We start from the raw sequence: 26,785 nt of genomic DNA on the forward strand, positions 1-26,785 counted from the left end.
CCAAAAGGGATCAGAAAATACAATGGCAACCATGTGAACATAGCAACTTTCGTTAACAGATTCAGACTTAGCAGAAAACTGGAACATGGCAAAACAGATATTAAGTAGGCATGTTTACGAGCTCGATGCACTCACCACAAAGCATGGCATGACAAACTACGCATACACCCAGCAAGTAGACATGGCATAGAAGCTAAACATGGCAAGAACACCCTCCTAGCATGCACGGATCAACTACAACAACCTCGGGAAAAATGCTTAACATGTAAACATTCTGCCAGGAACATTTTATGGCAAAAGTAGAGCTCGATTGAGTCAAGCTAGTATGCTCCATAAATGAACACAAAGACATGGATGGATAGAGCACCACAATATCTACAAAACATCCTTACTGATCATGCTTGAGGGAGTCCTGGATTAGGGGGTCTCCGGACAGCCGAACTATATCTTTCGGCCGGACTGTTGGATTATGAAGATACAAGATTGAAGACTTCATCTCGTGCCCGGATGGGACTCTACTTGGCGTGGAAGGAAGGCTAGGCAATACGGATATGTATATCTCCTCCTTTGTAACCGACCTTGTGTAACCCTAGCCCCTCCGGTGTCTATATAAACCGAAGGGTTTTAGTCCATAGGACAACATAGAATCATACCATAGGCTAGCTTCTAGGATTTAGCCTCTCCGATCTCGTGGTAGATCTACTCTTGTACTACCCATATCATCAATATTAAGCAAGCAGGACGTAGGGTTTTACCTCCATCAAGAGGGCCCGAACCTGGGTAAAACATTGTGTCCCCTGCCTCCTGTTACCATCCGCCTTAGACGCATAGTTCGGGACCCCCTACCCGAGATCCGCCGGTTTTGACACCGACATTGGTGCTTTCATTGAGAGTTCCTCCGTGCCATCGCCAGAAGGAAGGATGTCTCGTCTCGTCTTTAAAGACGGTACTACTGTTGGGGGAGCTATGGTTGTCGGCCAAACTCTCCGGCTAGGCGGGTTCATTATGACCGCCTGTTCGGCCGCCACACCGACGATGAATTCTCGGGTCATCAAAAACAGCCTCCACGTCAAATCGGCACTCGCCGAACAGATGAATCCAATGGAGCTCTCCTCCTTAAACGAGCTCTTGGATCGCATCGCCGCCTTGGGAGTCGCTATGGACTATGATCGGATTGGGCTTAAACCCGATTAAAGGGAGATTAACTCTCCACCGGTCACCCATCATATTTTAGTGGTGGAGGAACAATGCAGCGACCTTTCCTCTATCCTGAGGACCAACTATGTCCGGATTCCCGAGCTCTCCAAGCCGGATGCCCGTTCGCGGGAGGACAACATCCAATCCCTGAACTTAGAGTCAAGCAGCGGACCAGGATTAGCGTGTAACATCCCGGAACCAGAACTTCCAAAATTGGAAACTCCTCGGCCCCTGGATCCTAGATTAGGTAGGGGTTTGGATTCAATTCCACCCACCCACCCAAACACAAGCGACCTTTCCCATTTCAGGCAAGAGCCCCAGGAAACAATACATCATTACTGGGCCAGATTCCTCCTTGCGATGAACAAGGTTAAGGACTGTCGCGAGGAAGACGCAATCTTATTTTTCTGCAATAATTGCACGGACAAGGGAATCCTTAACGCCATAAATCGCCGTGAGATAACACGCTTCGCTGACTTGGCGTCCATAGTACGAAAGTACTGTGCGATGGAATGTGCCTGGAAAACCGAAACAAACTTTTGGGATAATCCGGCCCTGAACACAAACCCAGTCCGAAATAAAAGGGTGCATCATCACAATACACCCGGGTTAACTACCAAAAAGAAAAAACCTCTATAGGGCAAGGAGCCGTACTGGAGGGATGGCTCAACGGACCCTGCAAAATTCATAGCACGGCGGATATAATACCAACGCACAGCCTTAGAGCATGTTGGATACTCCTGCAGGTGGCCAAAAGTGGTGAGGATCTTCTTATCCCACATACCACAGAGCACCATGCTGTGGATAACAATACGGTGTTAACAGTGTTCGAGACCTTTGCGTCAAATAATAGGCGCAAGCGAACACTCTGCAGTATGGCCGAAATCTGCCACGTAGCAGCAACAAATCCATGGAGTGACACGGCTATTACCGTCGATGCCAGTGATGAACCCAAATTCCGAACAGCCCGAGCACCAGCCGCACTGGTCCTCAGTCCTATCGTGGACGGCTTTTGACTCACCAAAGTACTCATGGACGACGGCAGCGGACTAAACCTCATCTATGAGGAAACCTTTCAAAAGATGAAAATAGACTGGAACCGCATCGAGCAAAGTAGCACAACCTTCAGAGGAATTATCCCCAGTCGGGAAGCACGCTGTGCTGGGAAAATCACAATAGATGTGGTATTCGGCACGCCAGACAATTACAGGTCCGAAGAAATTACATTCCAAGTGGCCCCGTTCAGCAATGGCTATCACGCTCTTTTAGGATGGGAGGCGTTCACAATCTTCCAAGCCGTACCCTATTATGGGTACATGAAGCTTAAAATGCCCGGACCCAATGGAATCGTCACTCTCACCAGTGATCCGGACACATCACTCGGCACCGAAAACAAAACAGCGGCATTGGCCCTTGAGGCATTATCCGAAGCCCTCTCGGCCGAGGAGTTAACCACGCTACGCTCCAAAGTGGACAGGGACGATGTGATACTCGACAAGAGATCCAAGTCCACCTCTTTTAAACCAGCGGATGAAATAGTCAAATTCCAAGTCCACCCAACGGACCCTACCAAAATAGCCTCCATCGGGGCATAGTTAAACCCCGCTGTGGATGCCGCACTACGAGAGTCCCTGCGCGAGAATTGGGACATATTCGCCTGGCATCCTTCAGACATGCCAGGAATCCCACGCAGGCTGGCCGAGCATAGCCTCAATATCCTAAAGGGATTCAAGCCGGTCAAGCAAGCTCTTCGGCGTTTCTCCGAACCTAAGAGATAGGCCATGGGATAAGAACTAGCCAAGTTATTGGAGGCCGGATTCATCAGAGAAATAAAACATCTGGACTGGCTAACAAACCTGGTGATGGTACCAAAGAAGGACAAATCCTGGCGCCTTTGCGTCGATTCCAAAGACCTCAATAAAGCTTGCCCAAAGGATCCCTTCCCCCTCCCAAGCATCGATCAAATCATTGACGCTACCGCAGGACACGAGTCATTGTGTTTCCTCGACGCATACTCCTGTTACCACCAAATCAAGATGGCGGAGTCCGACCAAGAAGCAACGGCATTCATCACACCATACGGTCCCTTCTGTTTCAATACAATGCCTTTTGGGCTCAAAAACGCCGGCGCAACATATCAGCGCATGATTCAGACATGCCTGGAGAAACAAATTGGCAAAACAGAAGAGGCATACGTAGACGATGTGGTCGTCAAAACCAAACACGTCAACTCTTTGATAGTTGACTTGAGGCTCACATTCGACAACCTCTGAACATATGACATCAAGCTCAATCCGGAAAAATGCGTTTTCGGCGTACCAGCCGGAAAGCTCCTGGGATTCGTCGTCTCCAGTAGAGGTATTGAAGCTAATCCGGCCAAAATCTGAGCGTTGTCACAATTGGCTACCCCAACAGACCTCAAACAAATCCAGAAGCTAACTGGATGCGTGGCAGCTCTAAGCCGCTTTATCTCCCGCTTGGGAGAAAAGGCTTTACCCCTTTATCGCCTCCTTCGACGCGCCGAACACTTTGAGTGGACAGACGCGGCCACAGCCGGATTGGAAGAAATAAAGGCCATTCTGGAACCAACCCGATCCTGGCCGCGCCAAACATCAGCGAACCAATGCTGTTGTACATTGCGGCAACTCATCAAGTTGTAAGTGCGGTGCTCGTTGTCGAACGGGAAGCGGACGGACACAAATTCCCTCTTCAAAAGCCGGTATACTATGTATCCACTGTCCTCACTCCATGCAAATCACGGTACCCGCATTACCAAAAAATAGCATATGTGGTATTCATGGTATCGCGAAAACTACGACACTACTTTCAAGAGTGTTCGATTACAGTAGCCTCGGAAGTGCCACTTAATGATATTATCAACAACCGCGACGCTACGGGCCGCATTGCCAAATGGGCCATTGAGCTCCTACCATTCGACATAACATACAAACCTCGCCGAGCCATTAAATCGCAAGTACCGGCCGACTTTGTCTCCAAATGGACAGAGGCCGAACTCCCTAAAGAGTACGGTGCATACTCCAATTGGATCATGCACTTCGACGGTTCTAAAATGCTGGCCGGTCTAGGGGCTGGCGTCGTCCTGACGTCCCCAACCGGAGATACCGTTCGGTACATACTGTAAAAATTGTATACAGATTCCAACAATGCAGCCGAATACGAAGCACTGTTGCATGGTCTTCGGATGGCAGTCTCCATGGGCATTCAACGCCTGGAGGTGCGTGGGGATTCAAACCTCGCAATATCCCAAATTAACGGAGATTTCGACGCCAAGATCCGAAAATGGCGGCCTATCGAAATGCCGTCCTAAAAATGTCAGCTTGGTTCGAGGGACTCGAATTTCACCATGTGGCTCAGGAAAACAATCAGGCGGCGGATATCCTCGCCCGCATCGGCGCAAAACGCGACGCGGTCCCCCCAACATATTTCTGGAAAGGCTTTTCAAGCCATCCATAGCATGGGAAGGGGACACCGGTAAGAACAGTCCGAACCCGGCCAAAATACCCGATACTGAAATCTCTGACACAATTGGAGGCTCCGCCACCGAAATAACACCTTCAGCCCATGAAATAATGGCCATTATTGCCCCGTGGACAGAACCATTCCTGTCCTACCTAACTAGACAGGAACTTCTGGAGGACCAAAATGAGGCACGCTGCATAGTGCGGCGATCCAAGGCCTACAGGGTCCATGAGGGAGAATTGTACAAGAAAATCACTACCGGAGTCCTTCAAAGGTGCATCTTCGAAGAGGAAGGGCGGAATCTTTCGGCAGAAATTCACGCCGGACTTGGCGGTCATCACGCCGCAGCCCGAGCTCTTGTAAGCAAGGCCTTCCGTACAGGATTCTATTGGCCAACGGCCCGGGCAGATGCACATGACGTGGTCCAATGTTGCGCCGGTTGCCAGCTCTTTGCAAATCAATGCCACATGCCACCCACCGCCCTCCAAACAATCCCCATTACATGGCCCTTTGCGGTCTGGGGGCTTGACATGGTTGGACCCCTTAAAGGGGGAACCCACAAGAAAAAATACTTATTGGTCATGGTGGATAAATTCACCAAATGGATAGAGGCCAAACCGGTTAAAACAGCCGAATCCGGACCGGTGATAGATTTCATATCCGGGGTTGTACACCGTTACGGCGTCCCCCACAGCATCATCACTGATAACGGCACGAACTTCACAGCCGACGAGGTAAAACTCTGGTGCAGCAACATGGGCATCAAGCTCGATTATGCCTCAGTATATCACCCACAAACCAACAGTCAAGTTGAGCGAGCAAACGGTCTTATAATGAGCGGCATTAAACCTAGATTAGTGCATTCCTTAATGGAGTCTAACACGCACTGGGTAGAGGAGCTCGACTCCATACTCTGCGGGCTGCGGACCATGCCGAATCGTAGTACCGGATATACACCCTTCTTTATGGTGTACGGCGCAGAGGCAGTCTTGCCCTGTGACATAATTCATGACTCACCTAGAGTGCGCATGTACGGAGAAAGAGAAGCTGAGATCGATCAGCAGGACAGTCTAGACACCTTGGAGGAGGAGCGCGACATAGACAAAGCCCGTTTCGCATTTTATCAGCAACAGGCTCGCAGATACCAAAGCAGAGAAGTACGGGCCAAAACTTATAACATTGTGAACTAGTTCTACGCCTGCCGGATAAGAAAAAGAACAAGCTCGATCCCAAATGGGAAGGTCCCTTCATTATCGACCAAGTTCTGACCGGTGGAGCGTACCGACTGCGGGATGCATCCACTAGTCGACTTGAGCCGAACCCATGGAATGCGGCCAGGCTCTGAAGATTCTACGCCTAGCACCGGACTCTATCTTAGTACCCTCCCTTTGTCCATTTTTCACAAATACATTATCAGTCTTGTTTTCCTTTCTTTCTTTCTTTTCTTATTTCTCTAGGCCTTCAAGGGTCACCTTGTGCCTTGTTTGCACATTACAGATGCGCTAGCCACACTCTTCATACCTGGGGGCTTCTTTCACAGAAGCTTAAATTATTTATCCGAGCTTCATGTGTTATACTTCCGCATGTACTTTTTTTCACCATTATATGCATCGATATGACTTAAGTTTTTGGCCAAGCTGGGTTGTCTGGCTCTTGTATTTATGCCCTACGTTCCCGTTAATTTGGCTAGGGCATAAGGGGATCACCTCTGCGATTGTTAGCGCCGGGTCAGCCGGATGTGTACCTCAGACTAGGTGAAGCCGAAAGCTAGCGTTCTTAAGGGAATATTCGGTCGGTGAACAAAAGATGACTTTTATTTTTCATATCTACCCCCAGATGTTTTTCCTGCGTTTCCTATCATAGTCCGGGCATGCACTTTAGGGCATGCTTGCCCAGGGAAAGGAACCCTTAATGGAACTATTCTCCTTGGAAGATGTTTCTTACTACCCATGTAATATAACATAACTAGTTGGGCACTTGTCTGATAAAGCACTAATGACCCCTACGCCTAGTCTCCACGCATACCCCGGTTCTTATATAACTGAGCGGGTATTCGGATACACTCCGGACTATTGGGCCCAGAGGATGATGAAAAAAGGTCCGCAATGACAAACGATCTACAATCCGGCTAGAAGGCATTATACATGTCACTTCAATTACATAGTCATGCAGACTGACTAAATTCTTCTTCTATACCATCCAACAGGCGGTCTAGCTTACAATCCTGTTGGGAATACTTTGCAGCTAATTCTACTTGCCCATAAACTAAGCTAACAGGAATCTCTTTTCCGTTGGGCTCCACAGGTCCGACCACGGCCATGTGATTTGGGTCTGCTTTGGTATACCGTGTCTTCACCATGGCCCAAACTTCTCTAGCACCCTATTGGCAGGCTGATATCTTCCATAATCGGAAGCGCCACTGCGCTCCATTGAGCTTCTCCGCAAGCTCCGCAACACCCTCTGGCAGGGAGACGGACGACCACAAGGCCTGGGCAACACCCTGCATCACCTGCCGAACTTGTTCATGCAGATGTGACAGCTCGGATAGAAGATCACCCGCAGACCCGGGCATTTCCTTCACAGGACGACCCGTCAGCATACCTACAGACATAACACTGTTAGTCGGCTTCTTCGCCGAATACCTTTAAAGGATTCGTTCAAGCACTTACTAAAAATGCCGCATCGAAGCCTCTTATTCTCCTTCTCGGAGTCTGCAAGCTGGCCCCGAACGTCTTTTAGTTCCACGTTCAGCCTTATATTGGCGTCTTGGAGACTGGTTTTCTCTCGCCTAACCTCAGTCAGCACGCGTTTGCCAGCTTCTAGCTGCCGCATAACATGCTGGTCCCCCGGATTTTCTCCGGATTCATCTGCAAAATCTATTGTTAGATCTGCAGCCACGCCGCGCACTATATGGTAACCATCATTCTTTAAAATGTTACCAGCGGGAGGCTTTTTCTGTTCCTGCAATGCGGCAATGGCGGCCCGCAGTTGGGTCTTGCATTCCTCCAGCTCCTGGGACAGACTAGTATTCTTCTCTCTATGAACCTGCACAATAAAGATGATCCTTAAATCAGTTCTGCTAACTGTTTCAAGTCTCAGGGGCTACTGATACATACAAATCATCAGATTCACTCACCCGTAGATCCTTTACATACTGATCCATGGCTCTGGCTAGACCATCTTGAGCGGCACGGAGGTACGCCTCTCCAGAATTAAAGGCATCAAACGCCTCTGGTGAGAAACAAGCGTCACGGAGTATGGCCCGGCGGCGCCTATGATTCATGGCGCTTTCCACTTCCGAGTTTGTAGCAGATAACCTATCTGCATCCTCTGTAGGGGGATTATCCGGCGCCTGCCCCATATCGGCTTCTGCCTCCGTGTCCGGTCCTGGTGCCTGACTAGTGGAAGCGTGATCGGCGACATCGCTGGACATATTCCGGCGAGTGTTTTTTCTGTTAAAGAAACACGGGCGTCATTATATTTTGAGAAATACAACAATCACAGAGCGGGGTTTGTTGTACCTTTGCGCCGGCGTCTCCGTCCTAACCGCCTTCCTTTTTGGCCTACCTGGCCTCGGCGCCTCCTGTTGGCGCGTTGCTGCAGGGCGTCCCGAATGCCTTCCCTGTAAAAAGGCCATGTGAATATGGTGGGTGAAGTGTCTAATAGGGGATCCTACTTTTTTGAGTTGGGACTTTTCGGTTTTTCTTACGTGCGATGCAGGGAGCAGTCCGGGATAGTCGGCCGTAATGGCCACCATGGCATCGTCGCAGCTCAACTGATAGAACTGCCGGTTTATCAGCTCTACGGAGATAACCGGATCTTCTTCAAGTCCGGAGTCAAGGGCCGGTCAGGGTCCCCCGGTTGTGGAGAAGGGCTGCAGACCTCCTTTATGGCCTTTCGCAGTTCCTGCCTTAAATTGGCAAGGTGAATACTTACAATGAAAAACACGGGAAGATGGAAGTAAGGGGATATAGCTTGCCCAGCTTGGAGGATTATACATGGAGAATCTGTCCCGTGGCTTGATGCGGGTGAACTCCTCCTATTCTCCCTTAAATAGTTCAGACAACATTTTGGCTAATGCGGCAGCATCGCCCAGACCCTTACGCCCGTAGCGGGTGGCGTCATCCTCCCCGTTGAAACACCATAAGGGATGCCCACGATATTGAAGTGGTTGCACTCCCCACATTATACAAATCGACATAACTTCGGTTATTGTCAAACCTGACTGAGCCAGTGCCTTAATCCGGTTCATCAGATAGAGGACTTCTCTGTCATCTTCCACCTAGGGGATCCGCGGGCGCCAACTTCGGCGCTTCTTTAGAGGAGCATTATTGAACTCAAGAAGACCCCGCCGAACAGGGTCTGGAAGGGGAACGTCCTCCATATAAAACCATTCTGAAGGCCAGTCTTCGGACGACTTCTTCGGGGTACCGGACAGATATCCCGTATCGGCGATACGCCATACTTTGGCTCCGCCCACTTGATAAAGTGATTCCCTCTGTGTGCGAGGGACAAGGAAAAATAGCCTTTTCCACAGCTCGAAGTGAGCCTCGCAGCCCAGGAACAACTCGCAGAGAGCAACATAGCCAGCGATGTGTAGGATGGAGGCAGGGATGAGATTGTGTAGTTGGAGGCCATAGAACTCCAGGAGCCCGCGGAGGAATGGATGAATTGGAAATCTGAGTCCCCTTAGTAAGTAAGGAACAAGGCAAACCCGTTCCCCCATGGAGGGACAGGGAAAGTTCTCCGCTTGCTCCCCGCCATTGTAGGTGGAGAGCCCAGCTCGAACGGGCACCATGTATGCCGGAGGAAGAAATCCTTTGGTCTGCAGTTCGACTAATCGACTATGTGGAACTGAACACCTCTCCCAATCACCAAGCTTAGGGCTACGGGGGCGGGAGGAGGAGCTGCGGAGGTTGGCCATGCTGGAATGGATCTTTTTGAAACGCGCTCTGATGGATTCTCGCTGAGGGGAGGATGGTGTGGATCGGATCTAAGAATCCCAATCCCTTTAATAGACAATTAATTTATCTGGCTAGGGGGGTGAATGTAAAAATGCCCTGGCGCCTCGTATTCGTTCGAGAAATTGCCCTTATTGGGTGCAGAAGCCAAGAGGATCAACATTTATGGGGTCGTATACTATTTACAAACACTTGGAAATTGGAGAAGAACCCGCCTTGCAATGCCGAAGACAATACTACGCACCGGACTCGTCAGCATTGAAGCCTGGTTCGGGGGCTACTGAGGGAGTTCTGGATTAGGGGCTCTCCGGACCGCCGGACTATATCTTTCGGCTGGACTATTGGATTATGAAGATACAATATTAAAGACTTCATCTCGTGTCCGGATGGGACTCTACTTGGCGTGGAAGGCAAGCTAGGCAATACGGATATGTAAATCTCCTCCTTTGTAACCGACCTTGTGTAACCCTAGCCCCTCCGGTGTCTATATAAACCGGAGGGTTTTAGTCTGTAGGACAACATACAATCATACCATAGGCTAGCTTCTAGGGTTTAGCCTCTCCGATCTCGTGGTAGATCTACTCTTGTACTACCCATATCATCAATATTAAGCAAGCAGGACGTAGGGTTTTACCTCCATCAAGAGGGCCCGAACCTGGGTAAAACATTGTGTCCCCTGCCTCCTGTTACCATCCGCCTTTGATGCACAGTTCGGGACCCCCTACCCAAGATCCGTCGGTTTTGACACCGACAATGCTCAAAAGAGGCATGGATCACTCTGTAGCAGCATGAATACATGGCATAAAAATATTAACAGGATAAAGACTTGGAAGATTTCTAAGTCCCTAAAATCAGCAACATTATGAGAGCTACTTTGCATTCTTGTGCTAGTCACCATAGAGACCACAAAAATACATGGCATACACCCCTGTAAAGATGGCATTGCATACTCCAAAACACATGTAGGGCTCAAGTTCATAGGAGGCACACATTAATCATGGCAAAAATGACAAAATTCCAATTACTAAAATGAATCTGAAAATAATACAAACTAGCACTCTTCCAACAGCATTTAGGGCATCAAGATGAACTCAAATGGACATGATGCAATGAGATGAAATGAAGTACTCGTCGAGACGAACAATTTGATATGCTACATGCCCAAACGGAGCTACGGATGATGAGATATGATGCTATGAAGAATGCCAAAAGTTACAGAAATTAGGGCAAAAGTCAACCCTAGTTGGATCCAGATCTGGATCGGGTTACTATAGCGGTGCGGAAAATGAGGATCGCTGTCCGGAGTTCGTAGGAGATGCGCCGGAGTCGAGGGATAGGGGCGGCTGGACGGCAAGGTGGCCACGGTGGGGCGGCGAGGTGGCGCCGGACGGCGAGGTGATGGTGCGGCCGGGCGGCGGAGGAGGTCGGCGAGGACGGGGCAGCGGTGAGGCCGACGCCGGCTAGGAGGAGACGGGCGGCAGGGAGCCGGGTCGCAGGCGGCGGGGCGCGGCCCGGTCGGGCAGTGGAGAGGGCCCGCGATGGGCCGGGCGGGCCGACGCGGCTGCGGGCGGCGGCGCGCCACGTGGCGGCCCCCGGCAGTTGGCGCGGCGATTGCGTCCGGCAGCGACGGACGTGTCCGGCCGCGCGGAGAGGAGCGGGACTAGGGTTAGGGGTGTATTTATCCGGAATTTTCGGGGGAGTGGCCTTTTATAGGTAAGAGGAGCTAGGAGGCTCCAAATTGAGCGCGGTTTGCGGCCACGCGATCGTGATCGAACGGCCTAGATGATGGAGGGGGTTTAGGTGGGTTTTGGGCCACTTTGGATGGGTGTTGGGCTGCAACACACACGAGGCCTTCTCGGTTCCTCGGTTAACCATTGGAGTATCAAACGAAGTCCAAATAGCACGAAACTTGACAGGCGGTCTACCGGTAGTAAACCAAGGCCACTTGGCAAGTCTCGGTCCAATCCGAAAACGTTCAACACCCGCACATGAAAAGAGGTAGAAAGGGACACCGGAGGACATAGGAGCGCCGGAATGCAAAACGGACAACGGGAAAAATGCTTGGATGCATGAGACGAACACGTATGCAAATGCGATGCACATGATGACATGATATGAGATGCATGACAAAGACAAAAGCACATGAAGACAAAAACCCGACAACGAGGAAATATCATAACTTAGTGCCGGAAATGGCAAGAGTTGGAATACAGATATGACAGGTTACATACGGGGTATTACTGTTGGGGAACGTAGTAATTTCAAAAAAATTCCTACGCACACGCAAGATCATGGTGATGCACAGCAACGAGAGGGGAGAGTGTAGTCTACGTACCCTCGTAGACCGGAAGTGGAAGCGTTATAACAACGCAGTTGATGTAGTAGTACGTCTTCACGGCCCGACCGATCAAGCACCGAAACTATGGCACCTCCGAGTTTTTGCACACGTTCAGCTCGATGACGATCCCCGGACTCCGATCCAGCAAGTGTCGGGGGTGAGTTCCGTCAGCACGACGGCGTGGTGACGATCTTGATGTTCTACCGTCGCAGGGCTTCGCCTAAGCACCGCTACAATATTATCGAGGATTATGGTGGAGGGGGGCACCGCATATGGCTAAGAGATCAATGATCAATTGTTGTCTCTTTGGGGTGCCCCCTACCCCCGTATATAAAGGAGTGGAGGAGGGGGCCGGCCAAGGAGGGTGGCGCGCCCAAGGGGGGGAGTCCAACTCCCACCGGGAGTAGGACTCCCCTTTTTCCTATTAGGAGTGGGAGAGGGAAGGAAGAGGAGGAGGGAGGAAGGAAAGGGGGGGCCGGCCCCCCTCCCAATTCGGATTGGGCTTGGGGGCGCGCCCCCTCCCTTGCTCCTTTCTCCTCCTTTCCACTAAGGCCCATATACCTCTCAGGGGGTTCCGATAACCTCCCGGTGATCCCGTATTGTCCCAATCTTACCCGGAACCTTTCCGGTGTCCAAATATAGTCGTCCAATATATCGATCTTTATGTCTCAACCATTTCGAGACTCCTCGTCAAGTCCGTGATCACATCCGGGACTCCGAACAACCTTCGGTACATCAAAATATATAAACTCATAATGAAACTGTCATCATAACGTTAAGCGTGCAGACCCTACGGGTTCGAGAACAATGTAGACATGACCGAGACATGTCTCCGGTCAATAACCAATAGCGGAACCTGGATGCTCATATTGGCTCCTACATATTCTATGAAGATCTTTATTGGTCAGACCGCATAACAACATACGTTGTTCCCTTTGTCATCGGTATGTTACTTGCCCGAGATTCAATTGTCAGTATCTCAATACCTAGTTCAATCTCGTTACCGGCAAGTCTCTTTACTCGTTCCGTAATACATCATCTTGCAACTAACTTATTAGTTGCATTGCTTGCAAGGCTTAAGTGATGTGTATTACCGAGAGGGCCCAGAGATACCTCTCCGACAATCGGAGTGACAAATCCTAATCTCGAAATACGCCAACCCAACATGTACCTTTGGAGACACCTGTACAGCACCTTTATAATCACCCAGTTACGTTGTGACGTTTGGTAGCACACAAAGTGTTCCTCCGGTAAACGGGAGTTGCGTAATCTCATAGTCATAGGAACATGTATAAGTCATGAAGAAAGCAATAGCAACATACTAAACGATCGGGTGCTAAGCTAATGGAATGGGTCATGTCAATCACATCATTCTCCTAATGATGTGATCGCGTTAATCAAATGACAACTCATGTCTATGGTTAGGAAACATAACCATCTTTGATCAACGAGCTAGTCAAGTAGAGGCATACTAGTGACACTCTGTTTGTCTATGTATTCACACATGTTATGTTTCTGATTAATACAATTCTAGCATGAATAATAAACATTTATCATGATATAATGAAATAAATAATAACTTTATTATTGCCTCTAGGGCATATTTCCTTCAGTCTCCCACTTGCACTAGAGTCAATAATCTAGTTCACATCGCCATGTGATTTAACATCAATAGTTCACATCACCATGTGATTAGCACCCATAGTTCACATCGACATGTGACCAACACGCAAAGGGTTTACTAGAGTCAATAATCTAGTTCACATCGCTATGTGATTAACACCCAAAGAGTACTGAGGTGTGATCATGTTTTGCTTGTGAGAGAAGTTTAGTCAACGGGTCTGCCACATTCAGATCCGTAAGTATTTTGCAAATTTCTATGTCAACAATGCTCTGCATGGAGCTACTCTAGATAATTGCTCCCACTTTCAATATGTATCCAGATTGAGACTTAGAGTCATCTGGATCAGTATCAAAACTTGCATCAACGTAACCCTTTACGATGAACCTTTTGTCACCTCCATAATCGAGAAACATATCCTTATTCCACTAAGGATAATTTTGACCAATGTCCAGTGATCTACTCCTAGATCACTATTGTACTCCCTTGCCAAACTCAGGGCAGGGTATACAATAGGTCTGGTACACAGCATGGCATACTTTATAGAACCTATGGCTGAGGCATAGGGAATGAATTTCATTCTCTCTCTATCTTCTGCCGCGGTCGGGTTTTGAGTCTTACTCAACTTCACACCTTTGTAACACAGGCAAGAACTCCTTCTTTGACTGTTCCATTTTGAACTACTTCAAAATCTTGTCAAGGTATGTACTCATTGAAAAACTTACCAAGCGTCTTGATCTATCTCTATAGATCTTGATGCTCAATATGTAAGCAACTTCACCGAGGTCTTTCTTTGAAGAACTCCTTTCAAACATTCCTTTATGCTTTGCAGAATAATTCTACATTATCTCTGATCAACAATATGTCTTTCACATATACTTACCAGAAATGCTGTAGTGCTCCCACTCACTTTCATGTAAATACAGGCTTCATCGCAAGTCTGTATAAAACTATATGCTTTGATCAACTTATCAAAGCGTATATTCCAACTCCGAGATGCTTGCACCAGTCCATAGATGGATCGCTGGAGCTTGCATATTTTGTTAGTACCTTTAGGATTGACAAAACCTTCTAGTTGCATCATATACAACTCTTCTTTAATAAATCCATTAAGGAATGCAGTTTTGTTTATCCATTTGCCAGATTTCATAAAATGCGGCAATTGCTAACATGATTCGGACAAACTTAAGCATAGATACGAGTGAGAAACTCTCATCGTAGTCAACACCTTGAACTTGTCGAAAACCTTTTTGCGACAGTTCTAGCTTTGTAGATAGTAACACTACTATCATCGTGCGTCTTCCTCTTGAAGATCCATTTAATCTCAATAACTCGCCGATCATTGGGCAAGTCAATCAAAGTCCATACTTTGTTCTCATACATGGATCTCATCTTAGATTTCATGGCCTCAAGCCATTTCGCGGAATCTGGGCTCATTATCGCTTCCTCATAGTTCATAGGCTCGTCATGGTCAAGTAACATGACCTCCAGAACAGGACTACCATACCACTCTGGTGAGGATCTCACTCTGGTTTACCTATTAGGTTCGGTAGTAACTTGATCTGAAGTTACATGATCATCATCATTAGCTTCCTCACTAATCGATGTAGTAGTCACAGGAACAGATTTCTGTGATGAACTACTTTCCAATAAGGGAGCAGGTACAGTTACCTCATCAAGTTCTACTTTCCTCCCACTCACTTCTTTCGAGAGAAACTCCTTTTCTAGAAAGGATCCATTCAAAGCAATGAATATATTGCCTTTGGATCTATGATAGGTATACCCAACATTTTCTTTTGGGTATCCTATGAAGACACACTTCTCCGATTTAGGTTAGAGCTTATCAGGTTGAAACTTTTTCACATAAGCATTGCAACCTCAAACTTTAACAAATGACAGCTTAGGTTTCTTGCCAAACCATAGTTCATACGGTGTCGTCTCAACGGATTTAGATGGTGCTCTATTTAACGTGAATGCAGCTGTCTCTAATGCATAACCCCAAAACGATAGTGGTAGATCGATAAGAAACATCATAGATCGCACCATATCTAATAAAGTACGGTTATGACGTTCGGACACACCATTATGCTGTGGTGTTCCAGGTGGCGTGAGTAGTGAAACTATTTCACATTGTTTTTAACTGAAGGCCAAACTCGTAACTCAAATATTTTACTTCTGCGATCATATCATAGAAACTTTCATTTTTGTTACGATGATTCTCCACTTCACTCTGAAATTCTTTGAACTTTTCAAATGTTTCAGACTTGTGTTTCATCAAGTAGATATACTCATATCTGCTCAAATCATCTGTGAAGATCAGAAAATAATGATACCTGCCACGAGCCTCAATATTCATCGGACCACATACATCAGTATGTATGATTTCCAACAAATCTGTTGCTCGCTCCATTGTTCTGGAGAACGGAGTCTTAGTCATCTTGCCCATGAGGCATGGTTCGCAAGCATCAACTGATTCATAATCAAGTGATTCCAAAAGCCCGTCAGCATGGATTTTCTTCATGCGCTTTACACCAATATGACCTAAACGGCAGTGCCACAAATAAATTGCACCATCATTATTAACTTTGCATCTTTTGGTTTCAATATTATGAATATGTGTATCACTACGATTGAGATCCAACGAACCATTTTCATTGGGTGTGTAACCATATAAGGTTTTATTCATGTAAACAGAACAACAATTTATTCTCTTACTTAAATGAATAACCGTATTGCAATAAACATGATCAAATCATATTCATGCTCAACGCAAACACCAAATAACACTGATTTAGGTTCAACACTAATCCCAAAAGTATAGGGAGTGTGCGATGATGATCATATCAATTTTGGAACCACTTCCAACACACATCATCACTTCACCCTTAAGTAGTCTATGTTCATTCTGCAACTCCCGTTTCGAGTTACTACTCTTAGCAACTGAACCAGTATCAAATACCGAGGGGTTGCTACGAACACTAGTAAAATACACATCAATAATCTGTATATCAAATATACCTTTGTTCACTTTGCCATCCTTCTTATCCGCCAAATACTTGGGGCAGTTCCGCTTCTAGTGACCAGTCCCTTTGCAGTAGAAGCACTTAGTCTCAGGCTTAGGACCAGACTTGGGCTTCTTCACTTGAGCAGCAACTTGCTTGCCGTTCTTCTTGAAGTTCCCCTTCTTCCCTTTGCCCTTTTCTTGAAACTAGTGGTCTTGTCTATCATCAACACTTGATATTTTTCTTGATTTCTACCTTCGTCGATTTCAGCATTACGAAGAGCTTGGGAATCGTTTCCGTTATCCCTTGCATATCATAGTTCATCACGAAGTTCTACTAACTTGGTGATGGTGACTAGAGAATTCTGTCAATCACTATTTTATCTGGAAGATTAACTCCCACTTGATTCAAGCGATTGTAGTACCCAGACAATCTGAGCACATGCTCACTGCTTGAGCTATTCTCCTCCATCTTTTAGCTATAGAACTTGTTGGAGACTTCATATCTCTCAACTCGGGTATTTGCTTGAAATATTACCTTCAACTCCTGGAACATCTCATATGGTCCATGACGTTCAAAACGTCTTTGAAGTCCCGATTCTAAGCCGTTTAAGCATGGTGCACTAAACTGTCAAGTAGTCATCATATTGAGCTAGCCAAATGTTCATAACATCTGCATCTGCTCCTGCAATAGGTTTGTCACCTAGCGGTGCATCAAAGACATAATTCTTCTGTGCAGCAATGAGGATAAACCCTAGATCACGAATCCAATCCGCATCATTGCTACTAACATCTTTCAACTTAGTTTTCTCTAGGAACATATCAAAAATAAAACACGGGAGCTAAACGTGAGCTATTGATCTACAACATAGATATGCTAATACTACCAGGACTATGTTCATGATAAATTAAAGTTCAATTAATCATATTACTTAAGAACTCCCACTTAGATAGACATCCCTCTAATCCTCTAAGTGATCACGTGATCCAAATCAACTAAACCATAACCGATCATCACGTGAAATGGAGTAGTTTTCAATGGTGAACATCACTATGTTGATCATATCTACTATATGATTCACGCTCGACCTTTCGGTCTTAGTGTTCCGAGGCCATATCTGCATATGCTAGGCTCGTCAAGTTTAACCTGAGTATTCTACGTGTGCAAAACTGGCCTGCACCAGTTGTAGATGGACGTAGAGCTTATCACACCCGATCATCACGTGGTGTCTGGGCACGACGAACTTTGGCAACGGTGCATACTCAGGGAGAACACTTTTATCTTGAAATTTAGTGAGAGATCATCTTATAATGCTACCTTCAATCAAAGCAAGATAAGATGCATAAAAGATAAACATCACATGCAATCAATATAAGTGATATGATATGGCCATCATCATCTTGTGCTTGTGATCTCCATCTCCGAAGCATCGTCATGATCACCATCGTCACCGGCACGACACCTTGATCTCCATCGTAGCATCATTCTCGTCTCGCCAATCTTATGCTTCTACGACTATCGCTACCGCTTAGTAATAAAGTAAAGCATTACAGGGCGATTGCATTGCATACAATAAAGAGACAACCATATGGCTCCTGCCCGTTGCCGATAACTTGGTTACAAAACATGATCATATCATACAATAAAATTTAGCATCATGCCTTGACCATATCACATCACAACATGCCCTGCAAAAACAAGTTAGACGTCCTCTACTTTGTTTGTTGCAAGTTTTACGTGGCTGCTACGGGCTTAGCAAGAACCAATCTTACCTACGCATCAAAAACAACAACGATAGTTTGTCAAGTTGGTGTTGCTTTAACCTTCGCAAGGACCAGGCGTAAGCACACTCGGTTCAACTAAAGTTGGAGAAACTGACACCTGCCAGCCACCTGTGTGCATAGCACATCGGTAGAACCAGTCTCGCGTAAGCGTACGCGTAATGTCGGTCCGGGCCGCTTCATCCAACAATACCACCGAACCAAAGTATGACATGCTGGTAAGCAGTATGACTTATATCGCCCACAACTCACTTGTGTTCTACTCGTACATATAACATCAACACATAAAACCTAGGCTCGAATGCCACTGTTGGGGAACGTAGTAATTTCAAAAAAATCCTACGCACACGCAAGATCATGGTGATGCACAGCAACAAGAGGGGAGAGTGTAGTCTACGTACCCTCGTAGACCGGAAGCGGAAGCGTTATAACAACGCAGTTGATGTACTCGTACGTCTTCACGGCCCGACCGATCAAGCACCGAAACTACGGCACCTCCGAGTTTTTGCACACGTTCACCTCGATGACGATCCCCGGACACCGATCCAGCAAAGTGTCGGGGATGAGTTCTGTCAGCACGACGGCGTGGTGACGATCTTGATGTTCTACCGTCGCAGGGCTTCGCCTAAGCACCGCTACAATATTATCGAGGATTGTGGTGGAGGGGGCCACCGCACACGGCTAAGAGATCAATGATAAATTGTTGTCTCTCCGGGTGGCCCCCTGCCCCCGTATATAAAGGAGTGGAGGAGGGGGCTGGCCAAGGAGGGTGGCGCGCCCAAGGGCGGGAGTCCAACTCCCACCGGGAGTAGGACTCCCCTTTTTCCTATTAGGAGTAGGAGAGGGAAGGAAGAGGAAGGAGGGAGGAAGGAAAGGGGGCCGGCCCCCCTCCCAATTAGGATTGGGCTTGGGGGGGGGGCCTCCCTTGCTCCTTTCTCCTCCTTTCCACTAAGGCCCAATAAGGCCCATATACCTCCCGGGGGGTTCCGATAACCTCCCGGTGATCCGTATTGTCCCAATCTTACCCGGAACCTTTCCGGTGTCCAAATATAGTCGTCCAATATATCGATCTTTATGTCTCGACCATTTCGAGACTCCTCGTCAAGTCCGTGATCACATCCGGGACTCCGAACAACCTTCGGTACATCAAAATATATAAACTCATAATGAAACTGTCATCATAACGTTAAGCGTGCAGACCCTACGGGTTCGAGAACAATGTAGACATGACCGAGACACGTCTCCGGTCAATAACCAATAGCGGAACCTGGATGCTCATATTGGCTCCTACATATTCTATGAAGATCTTTATTGGTCAGACCGCATAACAACATACGTTGTTCCCTTTGTCATCGGTATGTTACTTGCCCGAGATTCAATTGTCAGTATCTCAATACCTAGTTCAATCTCGTTACCGGCAAGTCTCTTTACTCGTTCCGTAATACATCATCTTGCAACTAACTTATTAGTTGCATTGCTTGCAAGGCTTAAGTGATGTGTATTACCGAGAGGGCCCAGAGATACCTCTCCGACAATCGGAGTGACAAATCCTAATCTCGAAATACGCCAACCCAACATGTACCTTTGGAGACACCTGTACAGCACCTTTATAATCACCCAGTTACGTTGTGACGTTTGGTAGCACACAAAGTGTTCCTCCGGTAAACGGGAGTTGCGTAATCTCATAGTCATAGGAACATGTATAAGTCATGAAGAAAGCAATAGCAACATACTAAACGATCGGGTGCTAAGCTAATGGAATGGGTCATGTCAATCACATCATTCTCCTAATGATGTGATCGCGTTAATCAAATGACAACTCATGTCTATGGTTAGGAAACATAACCATCTTTGATCAACGAGCTAGTCAAGTATAGGCATACTAGTGACACTCTGTTTGTCTATGTATTCAAACATGTATTATGTTTCCGGTTAATACAATTCTAGCATGAATAATAAACATTTATCATGATATAAGGCAATAAATAATAACTTTATTATTGCCTCTAGGGCATATTTCCTTCAGTTACAACACTCCACCACTACGAAAGGATCTCGTCCCGAGATCTAGAACTGGAAAAAACTCCGGGTACTCAGAACGGAGGTGGTCCTCGTGTTCCCAGGTGGCTTCACGGTCGGAATGATGTGATCACTTGATTTTCAGGAATTTGATAGACTTGTTGCGAGTCTTGCGCTCAGTTTCTTCAAGAATAGCGACGGGGTGCTCATGATAAGACAGGTCTTCTTGGAGATCAATCTCTTCAATGTTGATGGTGCGGTCATGAGTCTTGAAACACTTGCGGAGTTGAGACACGTGAAACACGTCGTGCACGTTTGCAAAGTTGGACGGAAGCTCAAGTTGATAGGAGAGGTCGCCTCTTTTGCTGATGATCTTGAAAGGACCCACGTATCTGGGACAAGCTTCCCTTTGATACCGAAGCAACGAGTACCTTTCATTGGAGAGACGCGGAGGTAGACATGGTCTCCGATCTCGAAAGCCAAGTCACGATGTTTGCTATCATAGTAACTCTTCTGGCGCGATTGCGCGGCTTTGAGATTTTTGCGAATGACTTTGCACATTTCTTCTGCCTCTGTGATCAAGTCATTTCCAAGAAGTTGGCGTTCACCAGTCTCTGACCAGTTAAGAGGAGTACGGCACTTCCTGCCATAGAGAATCTCGAATGGGGCCTTGCCCGAACTCGCTTGGAAATTGTTGTTGTAGGAGAACTCGGCATATGGAAGACAATCTTCCCACTTCATACCGAAAGAAATGACACATGCCCTGAGCATATCTTCAAGAATCTGATTGACTTGCTCGACTTGGCCACTGGTTTGAGGATGAAAAGCTGTGCTGAAGCGGATGTTGGTGCCCATGGCCTTCTGAAAAGAATCCCAGAACTTGGAGGTAAAGATGCTACCATGATCTGAAGATATCAACTGCAGAATGCCATGCAGAGAGACAATCCTGGAGATATATAGCTCTGCCAACTGAGCAGCTGTGATAGATTCTTTGATGGGAAGAAAATGAGCCACTTCAGTGAGCTTGTCGATGACAACGAAGATAGCATCATTGACATGCTTGGACTTTGGAAATCCAGTCACAAAGTCCATGTCAATATGGCCAAACTTCCATTCTGGAATGGCAAGAGGTTGGAGGAGACCAGCTGGTCGTTGGTGTTCTGCTTTCACTCTTCTGCAGACATCACATTCATTCATGAACTGAGCAATCTCGCGCTTCATTCGAGTCTACCAATACGACTGCTTGAGGTCATGGTACATCTTTGTACTCCCAGGGTGAATAGAGAGGAGTGAATTGTGAGCCTCGTTCATAATGACTTTACGAAGGTCACCTTTTGGCACAACAATGCGATCCTCGAAGAATAGAGTATCCTTGTCATCAAGGCGATAGCACTTGTACTTGGGTTGACTCTTGGCAATCCCAATCTTCACCTTCTTCACCATAGCATCAAGAAGTTGAGCCTCACAAATCTGATCTTCCAAAGTAGGAGAGACTTGGAGGTTGGCAAGAAATCCTTATGGAACAACTTGAAGATTGAGTTTGCGGAAAGCTTCACAAAACTTCGGTTGGTAAGGCTCGATAATCAGACTATTGTAGTAAGCCTTCCTGCTCAATGCGTAAACAATTACATTAGCCTTGCCTGGAGTATATTCGATACTCGAATTATACTCTTGAATCATTTTGACCCAACGAGTCTGCCTGAGGTTGAGGTTTGGCTGAGTGAATATGTACTTGAGACTCTTATGATCAGTGAAGATGTCCACTTTTCTTCCCAAAAAGAGATGTCTCCATGTTAAAAGAGCATGGACAATTGCCGGCAACTCGAGGTCATGAGTGGGGTAGTTCTTTTCATTGGGCTTCAACTGGCGAGAGGTATAGGCCACAACTTTCTTCTCTTGCATCAACACTGCACCGAGACCTTGAAGGGAAGCATCACAGAAGACCTCGAACGGTTTCGATTCATCAGGAGGAGTCAGAACTGGAGCAGTGACTAACTTCTCTTTCAGGGTGTTGAAAGCAATGTCACATTCAGGCGACCAGACGTACTTCACATGCTTCTGGAGAAGGTTGGAAAGAGGCTTCGCGATCTTTGAGAAGTTCTCAACGAACCTTCGACAATAGCTTGCGAGCCCAAGGAAACTGCGGAGTTGCTTCACATTCTGAGGTGGTTCCCAATTCACAATTGCAGACACCTTCTCAGGATTAACAGCTATGCCCTTGGCGGAGATGATATGCCCAAGGTAGAGAACCTCATCGAGCCAAAACTCGCACTTTGAAAACTTCACATAGAACTGATGTTCTCTGAGTTTATCCAGCACCAATCTCAAGTGCTTGGCATGATCCTCCTTGTTCTTGGAAAAGACCAAAATGTCATCGAGGTAGACCAAGACAAAGTCATTTGTGTAGGCATTGAAGATGAAGTTCATCATGCAAGAGAATGTTGTAGGAGCGTTGACGAGGCCGAAAGACATGACAGTGTATTCATATGAACCATAGCTTGTTCTGAATGCTGTCTTGGGGATATCTTCTTCACGAATGTGAATCTGATGATAGCCCATACGGAGGTCAAGCTTGGAGAATACTTGAGCACCTTTGAGTTGTTCGAAAAGCTCATTGATGTTGGGAAGTGGGTACTTGTTCTTTATGGTCTTCTTGTTCAATGGACGGTAGTCGACACAAAGTCGGTCCGTTCCTTCCTTCTTCTTGACGAAAAGAACACCACAACCCCATGGAGAAGAACTTGGTCGGATGAGACCCATACGCTCTTGAATATCGAGTTGCTTCTTTAGCTCCTTCAACTCTTCAGGTCCAAGCTTGTAAGGACGTTTGCAAAGAGGTTCCGTGCCAGGCTCAAGATCGATGACGAATTCAACTGGCCTGTGCGGAGGCATTCCTGGAAGCTCTTCTGGAAAGACGTCTTGATATTCACAAACGACTGGAATCTGAGAGATGGCATCCAGCTCGCCCTTCTCATTGAGAGAAAACAGTTGGATGGTATCATCACGAGCGGCAAAGATGATTACATCCTCAGAAGAATGTGTCAATTGAATCTGCCTGGCAGCACAATCAAGCTGAGCCTTGTGCTTAGAAAGCCAATCCATTCCGAGAATAAGATCAATATCCGAGTTACCAAGGACCATTGGAGAAGAAAGAAACTTATAGTCTCCCAACGTGATAGTAACATCTGGAACCACCAAACTGGCACTCCAACGTTTACCCGGAGAAACGATATCCATTGATTTGCCCAAATGAGAAGAAGCGAATTTATTCTTGGCAAAAATTGGTTTTGACATGAAACAATGCGATGCACCAGTATCAAAAAGAACTTTTCCGGGGATATCGTTAACAGGAAGGTTACACATGATCACATCTGACGAGTCCTCTGCCTGAGCTGCGTTCATCAAGTTGACCTTGGCATGCTTGGGATTATGCTTGACCACTGTAGTGCTGGCAGACCTCACAGGAGGAGGAGGAAGATGCCTCTGATTGAAGCATTTGTTGGCATAGTGACCCTTCTGCTGACACTTGTTGCACGTGACCTCTGAAAGCGGACGGTGATACGGAGCACTTGATCTTGGAGCATGAGACGAAGTCTTGTTCTGAAAGCCTGGGTTGGGTGGGTGGGAAGATCCATTGCCACCTTTGCTCTTCTGCTGATAAGGCTGACGGAACAAAGGAGGAGGAGGAGGCAACCAATACTTTTGCTGCTTAGTTGCCACTTGAGTTGAGGAAGAAGGAGTTGCATCCCTGACTCATTTCTTGGAAGCATCGCACTTGAGTAGAGCAGTCTCATGTTTCAGTGCCATGTTGTAAAACTCATCGTACTTCTGCGGCTCAAAAAGCACAAGGTCTAGTTGGAGATCTTCTCTGAGGCCACCTCTGAACTGATAAATCATGATTTTCTCGTCAGGGACGTCTTGCTTAGCGAAACGAGCGATCTTCTGGAACATGATGTTATACTGGTAAATAGACAGGCTGCCTTGCTTCAGATTGCGGAACTCCTCACGCTTGCTCTCAACAACACTCTAAGGAATGTGGTGAGCTTTGAAGTCTTAACGGAATTCATCCCAGGTAATCACACGACCTCCTCTGGAATCTTTATATTGCTGATACCATTATGCAGCTTGGTCTTTGAGTTGGAACGAGGCAAACTTGACAAAATCCTCAGGCCTGACGTTGCTGCACTCGAAATGCTTGCAGATATCCACGAGCCAATCATCAGCGTCTGTTGCCTCGACACAGTTACTCAAGGTCTTTGGCTGGTTTGCGAGGAACTGGTTGAGTGTAGCAAATTGATTCTGATTGTTGCCATGGCCTTGATTCCCTTGGTTGCGCTCTTGCAAAAGTTGCATGATCAGTAATACGTCTCCAACGTATCTATAATTTTTGATTGCTCCATGCTATATAATCTACTATTTTAGGCAATATTGGGCTTTATTATCCACTTTTAAATTACTTTTGGGACTAACCTATTAACCAGAGGCCCAGCCCAGATTTGCTATTTTATGCCTATTTCAGTGTTTCGACGAAAAGAAATATCAAACGGAGTCGAAACGGAACGAAATCAACTGGAGAAGTTATTTTTGGAACGAAAGCCACCAGATAGACTTGAACTCCACGTCAGGAGATACGGGAGGTGCTCACGAGGGTGGGGGCGCCCCCCTAGGGCGCGCCCCCTACCTCGTGGGGCCCTAGTGGCTCCTCCGACGTACTTCCTGCACCCATATATATCGTCGTACCCTAAAACTTCCAGAACGGAGAATAGATCGGGAGTTCCGCCGCCAGAAGCCTCCGTAGCCACCGAAAGCTAATCTAGACCCGTTCCGGCACCCTGCCGGAGGGGGCAATCCTTCTCCGGTGGCCATCTTCATCATCCTGGTGCTCTCCATGACGAGGAGGGAGTAGTTCTCCCTCGGGGCTGAGGGTATGTACCAGTAGCTATGTGTTTGATCTCTCTCTCTCTCTCTCGTGTTTTTGAGGTGATACGATCTTGATGTATCGCGAGCCTTGCTATTATAGTTGGATCTTATGTTTCTCCTCCCCCTCTACTCCCCTTTGAAGTTATCTTATCGGATTGAGTCTTTAAAGATTTGAGAACACTTGATGTATGTCTTGCCGTGGATATCTATGGTGACAATGGGATATCACGTGATTCACTTGATGTATGTTTTGGTGACCAACTTGCGGGTTCCTCCCATGAACCTATGCATAGGGGTTGGCACACGTTTTCGTCGTGATTCTCCGGTAGAACTTTGGGGCACTCTTTGAGGTCCTTTGTGTTGGTTGAATAGATGAATCTGAGATTGTGTGATGCATATCGTATAATCATTACCATGGATACTTGAGGTGACATTGGAGTATCTAGGTGACATTAGGGTTTTGGTTGATTTGTATCTTAAGGTGTTATTCTAGTACGAACTCTAGGGCTGTTTGTGACACTTATATGAATAGCCCAACGGATTGATTGGAAAGAATAACTTTGAGGTGGTTTCGTACCCTACCGTAATGTCTTCGTTCGTTCTCCGCTATTAGTGACTTTGGAGTGACTCTTTGTTGGATGTTGAGGGATAGTTATGTGATCCAATTATGTTAGTATTGTTGAGGGAACTTACACTAGTGAAAGTATGAACCCTAGGACTTGTTTCCTAGCATTGCAATACCATTTACGCTCACTTTTATCATTCGTTACCTTGCTGTTTTTATATTTTCAGATTACAAAAACTATTATCTACTATCCATATACCACTTGTATCACCATCTCTTCGCCGAACTAGTGCACCTATACAATTTACCATTGTATTGCGTGTGTTGGGGACACAAGAGACTCTTTGTTATTTGGTTGTAGGGTTTCTTGAGAGAGACCATCTTCATCCTACGCCTCCTACGGATTGATAAACCTTAGGTCATCCACTTGAGGGAAATTTGCTACTGTCCTACAAACCTCTACAGTTGGAGGCCCAACAACGTCTACAAGAAGAAGGTTGTGTAGTAGATATCAAGCTCTTTTCTGGCGCCGTTGCCGGGGAGGTTAGCGCTTGAAGGTATATCTTTAGATCTTGCAATCGAGTCTTTTAGTTTCTTGTTTATCACTAGTTTAGTTTATAAAAGAAAACTATAAAAAATGGAATTGAGTTTGTCTCATACACTTCACCTTTTTAATATCTTTCGTGAGTATGATGGAAAGGATAATTGTGCTCAAGCGCTAGAAGAAGAAATCTATAAAATGTTTGGCACTAAATATTTGAATGATGAGCATGATTGCAATGTTGTTAGTATGAATTCTTTGAATATCCATGATGCTAATGATATGCAAAGCCACAAGCTTGGGGAAGCTATGTTTGATGAAGATGATATTTTTTGCCCCCCAAGCTTTGATGAGAAAATT

The sequence above is a fragment of the Triticum urartu genome, chromosome 7A (genome assembly GCF_056163025.1).
Source record: "Triticum urartu cultivar PI428250 chromosome 7A, HENAU_Tu73, whole genome shotgun sequence".
Lineage (NCBI taxonomy): Eukaryota > Viridiplantae > Streptophyta > Magnoliopsida > Poales > Poaceae > Triticum > Triticum urartu.